At 42.4% G+C, this 5,684-nt stretch overlaps 1 protein-coding gene across 1 annotated transcript in view; it reads left to right on the top strand.

Moving 5' to 3' along the window:
- Positions 1-5,684, top strand: part of slit3 (slit homolog 3 (Drosophila)) — a 222,596-nt gene that overhangs the window by 112,261 nt on the left and 104,651 nt on the right. The gene's annotated exons all lie outside the window — the stretch shown is intronic.

The following is a 5,684-nucleotide window of genomic DNA, read 5'->3' on the forward strand; positions in this document are numbered from 1 at the left end:
ACTCTAAGACCCAAACTCTAAGACCCAAACTCTAAGACCCAAACTAAAACACTCTAAGACCCAAACTCTAAGACTCGATCCTTTCTGAAAGGATTGAGTCACAGAGACTCGGCACAGGGAACCTGTTGTCGCTACGACAACTTAAACAAGTTCTCTGTGCTGATACTGAGCATTTCTGTTCATGTGAAAGAAGTATTAAAGCTTTGAGTCTCCTTAGACACAGGAAGTGGGTCGGCTGGATCTCTGGCTGAGCCAGAGATATTATGGGATGGTTCAGATCAGAGCAGATTCACGAGGAACAGAAACTTGTAAATAAGGTTTAAATAACGGGAGAGACTGGCGAGGAGGGAGAGGAAGAGAGGTGGGTAAAAACTGGCAGAGCATTTGGCGAAGAGCGGAGGCAGACTGATTACTGGCAGGTTGCAGCTGTGAGGGGAGAGAGAGCGAGCCGCAGGCAGGCTGAGGGAGCGAGAGAGGTATAATAGAGCAAGGAGGAACCAAAGCTGACCAAAACAAGAACAAGAAATAATATAGAAAATCTAATAAAAATAACCACTGAAATAAAACAGAAACTATCTGATCTGATCAAAATTAAGAATAACGAAGAATGCTTCACTTCCACCAGCCTGTTCAGTCAACCCGACTCCAGTCTGTCTGCCTAGTCAAAGTCTGGTTTGGTTGGTGACCTCTATTTGACCTCTGACCTCTTGTCCTCCAGACCTCGGTCTGGGTTCGGTTGTAGTGAACTCCGGTTCGGTTTGAATGTGAACGCCAAGCAGACCAGAGACCGCTCCAAAAGCAGGAAGTGGACTACAGTGCAGGGCATTCTGGGTAAATCCAACCAAAACAAAACTACTAGCATTAGCCTAGCACTAGCAGCAGAAATGGCTCCTGGTCTTCAGCCAAAGACTAAAGAGAAATCCTCCAACTGCTAAAATCTGACACCTCCATCTTGTTTCCATCTGGTGAAGAAGGAAGTTGCTCTCAGTGTCTTCAGAGGTTTTTGTGTCGTTTCCTTCAGTGGTTCTTGGTGCAGCGCCCCCACAGGCCAGGAGGGGAACAGGTTGGTTTGACTCAGAGCCACAGCAGCTGGAGGTGGAGCAGATGTTCTGGTTCCAGTAGAACCGGGTCGACCGGACCATCAAGAGGAAAACACACTCATGTTTTGTCCATATCTGCGAAACTGAAAGGATGTCTATGCGATTAAACTAAATCAATTGATGATAAAATCTCTGGCCAGTGTGATGATTTGTGAATTCTCCTTTTTTGCGTTTGCATGTGGAAACCAGAACCAGCTGGTTTTCATCCTGCAGATGGAGAGCAGTGTTTTTTTCTCTGACAGTTTTTACTTCATTTCTACTGTTTTACGTCTCATTTTCTTCATATTTCAAGACTTATTCCCCGAATCATACACAATCTGATTAATGGCGTTTCTGTGTCATCACAGATGTTGCATTTTTATTTTTTCTGCCGTCTATATGAACACAAAAACAAAGATTTGTTGTTAAATGTGTTTTCCTATGTGGACAGCAGCAGCAGCGAGGCTCTTAAAGGGTTAACTGTAATATCCGCAGCATCAAAGGGCGACCTGCGAATGTTATTATTCTTCTCTCATGAATAATGGAGCCTTATATAAAGGAGGTGTTACACACACACACACACACACACACACACACACACACACACACACACACACGTGGCTCCTTGCATGACCTCCAGCTGACAGAGGATCCCTCCGCCGTCCCAGCGGACCCCGGGTTTGGGGGGCCGCGTGGGGCCGCTGCGGCCTGGACAGAGGGCCCCTGCCTGGGTAAACCTCCAAGCAGTCGGGGGTCTGCAGCGAAGGTCTGGAAGACATTTACCCCATAAATTACTCTGAGCTTAGAGAGTCATGACTAACATGGAACAAACAACGCAGAGCAGTTTGTTCTTCCTCTGCTGCATTTTATTGCTCCTCCTCGTCTTCCTCTGTGGTCACCGCTCCTCTTCCCCTCTACATCTTAATCTCCAGATAATCTCTGAAATTTCTGTCATCCATCTTTTCTCCACCCAGATTGTTTTCAGTCATCCATCCATTTTCTAACACCCTTGTCCCTCAGTGGGGTCAGGAGGTGCTGCTGCCTCTCCAGCTAACGTTCCGGGCGAGAGGCGGGGTCACCTGGACAGGTGACCAGTCTGTCGCAGGGCAACACAGAGACACACAACCATGCACACACACACTCACACAGAAAGTTAAATTGGAGAAACCAATTAACCTGACAGTCATGTTGTGGGAAGAAGCCGGAGAGAGCCCACCATGCAACATGCAAACTCCCTGCAGAAAGACTGAGGCCGAGAATCGAATCCTGAACCTTCTTGCTGCAAGGCAACAGTGCTACCAACTGCACCACTGTGCAGCTCTGTTTTCAGTCAGTTTCACCATATTTCACAGGATTGATGGTTGATTCAAACAGCCAGATTAATCAGATTAATTGTTGCCTCTGGTTATCCTGCTGGTGTCGGCCGCCGCTCTTCCCAAAGGTCGGCAGGTCTGACCCTGGGATGAGTGGAGAACAGCTGTTAACATGCCGCTGTGACTCTGATTATTGGATGTTTTCAGGTGTTTATGATCCTTTGAGGCGTTTTAACATTTTCCTTTAGAAGAAAAATGCTAAACATAAATATCAGTTTTACGTTTCGTTTTCATGTCCAGCAAATTCCAGAACAAAAATAACATAAGAAAAACATCAACTGTTTTTATTTTTCCTATCAGCTGTTTGAATTTCAAGATGGCGGACATTTTTCAAGATGGCCACCATTTTTTAGACTTTTAAACTAATTGTGATGAAATGTTCTCCATTGTCAGGACCTGGATGAACTTTATGTCACATTGTATGTTTCCCTCTTTGGTCGTCATATTTATCAAAACATAAAGTGATAAAATGAAGCAAAATCAGAAACGGAGGACTTTCCTGTTAGTGCATCTCACACCAGAAAAGAAGCTAAAGCTAGCTTAATGTTTAGCACAAGCTTCTGCTATTTTTTTTATATATTTAGAATAGTTTCTGTAATTTTTTTATGTCTTTAGCATTAGCTTGCACACAGTTTTTGTATTTAGAGGTTTAGCATTAGGGTATCACATTTCTTTGTGTCTAGCGGTTTATAGCAGTGATAGCTTCTGCTAATTTGTTTTATGTTTAACGTTAGCAGAGCCAAGAACCTAGTTTGGAAAATTAGCGGTTAGTGACGCTAGCTATTTGGTTAGCTGAGCCGACACTGGCTGTATCTACTGCTGATTTAATGCTGTTTTTTTACCATTACACCTGTAGAAAATAAGCTTCCTTCTCTGCCATCCTTACAGTTTTGATCAGATTTGGTTAAAGTTTTCCTGGAACCAAGATTTGTTGAAACAAACTTTGAACCATCATCGCTTTCCTCATATTTAAATTTTTCCTTTTATAGTTTATAGTTTTTCTTTTAATTTTGTGTCTATAATAAATAGTGTTGAATTTTATTTGTTATGGCTTCAGATATGTAACATTAGCCTAAATTTTTATTATTATTTCAGTGATTTATCTGTGAGCAGATCTTTTTTTTTTTACTGATTTCTCCTCATTGTTTTAGTTTTTAATAAAAAATCGGCCGTATTTCTGTTTGGACCGCCTAGATTTCTCAGAATCAGACCCGGCTCTGCAGGAGGGAGTAAAGTTTTCAACCCCCAACAGCAACATGAAGGGAGGAGCAGCGAGACCAAACTGTCTCATTGCAGCTTTTATTTACTTTTTCTTCTGCCAGAACAAAGAACAAATAGATGGTAAACAAAACAATAAAATATTATTAGCTCTGAAAAGCCTGTAATAAATTACTTTTTAATGCTCCCTCCTCCATTTATTTTTCATCTACTTGTTTATATCTCACTGCTGCAAGCAGATGAAAATTACAGAAAGGTTTGTTCTGGTTCTGAAGCTGCTAAAGTGGAAGCAGATGGGCCGAAGGGAAGAGGAAGACATGGAAACTAGAACCGCAAACATGGCAGATACTCCCCGGTTCTGCTGCGCATTCAAACATCAAAACTGCATCATATGGGCCGTGCCAGCGCCGCCGCCGCCTGGAGCAAGCAGAACGGGTCAGAAACTGGATCAGAACCCAGATTAGAACTCGGGTTACAAACCGGGTCAGAACGATGAAAACCTCGTTAGTTCAGCTAAGCAGCTCCTTCAGCAGTTAAAGTCAAACTGTTCCAGAATTACAACAGATTTAACCAAAACTAGCAGCCATGAAGCCCAAACCCAGGTTCTGGTTCTGCTCAACCGGGTCGGCTTGCTGCCCCTCTGCAACTGATTGGCTGTAAAAGAACCATCCTTAACTTTCTGAGTGACAAAGAGTCAAGTTACTGTGAAATTATTCATAGTTTTCAGTTTTTGCACATAAAAATATCTAAAGTGACATCCTGAAATAGTATTAAGGACTAGAACGGTCTAGTCAAAGTTTCAGATGTTCTCCATCCACCCTGCATGAAGACCTGCAGAGAAACACTCTACACCTGTCCCATATGTAGAAATGCACTGTAAAACATTTGAGCAGTGTTTCATTGACTTAACTTTTTAAATCAAATCTTTTGAGTTTTAGATTTTAAATGTTTGAATTTATGAAAGATAAACTCTGTCTCCAACCGTTGAGTAAACAAAGATTTTTAGGTCAGCTCTTAAAAAGGGAGAAAAAAACAGGAGTTGGAAATATTTCCCAGAATCCTTAGCAGCAGGTTTTTGGAAGAGTAACTTTGTGTTAATAAGGTAAATATTTATATTATTACATCTGTCAGCTTCCAGTGGCTGAGAAAAACATCACATTGTTTAACTGATCAAACTAAATATTTGTGATCAGAATTCAGTTTGTGTAGCTATCTTTGTGGGGACTTTCCATTGACTTCCATTCATTTCTACATTCTAACTCTAACCAACCAAAACTGATTCACACCTGAGTCCTAAATCTGACCCCTGACCCAGGAGCAGCGTTTCCCCTTGTGGGGCCCAGGCTTCGGTCCCACAAGGAGCAGTGGGTCCCCACAGCGTAGTATGTGTCAGGAAAATGGTCCCCATAACGTATTACAAGCAAACGCGCGCACACACAAACACACACACTTCACTTTCACTGAATTTTCTTTTGTCTTTGAAGCTTTTTGGTCCAAATTGTTTCTCTGATCATAAATGTCATCATCCTTTGTTCTGAGGCAGAGTGTGTGTGTGTGTTTTTTCAATGTGTGTGTGTATTTTCAATGTGTGTGTGTGTGTATTTTTTCAGTGTGCATGTGTGTTTTCAGTGTGTGTGTGTGTTTTCAGTGTGCATGTGTGTTTTCAGTGTGTGTGTTTTTTTTAAATGCGTTTGTAATACCTTGTGGGGACGATTTTCCTGACATATACTATGTTATGGGGACCAATTGCTCCTTGTGGGGACCGGAGCCTGGTCCCCACAAGGGGTAACCCTGTTTTGGGTCAGGGGTCAGATTTAGGACTAAGGTGTGAATTGAGTTTTGATTGGGGTTAGGAAAAGGGTAAAGGTCAGGCTTAGGCAGTAGAAATGAATGGAAGTCAATGGAAAGTCCCCACAAAGATAGCCAGACAAACGTGTGTATGTGTGTGTGTTTTCAGTGTGTGTGTGCGTGTGTGTTTTCAGTGTGTGTGTGTGTGTTTTCAGTGTGTGTGTGT

The sequence above is a fragment of the Poecilia reticulata genome, linkage group LG10 (genome assembly GCF_000633615.1).
Source record: "Poecilia reticulata strain Guanapo linkage group LG10, Guppy_female_1.0+MT, whole genome shotgun sequence".
NCBI lineage: Eukaryota > Metazoa > Chordata > Actinopteri > Cyprinodontiformes > Poeciliidae > Poecilia > Poecilia reticulata.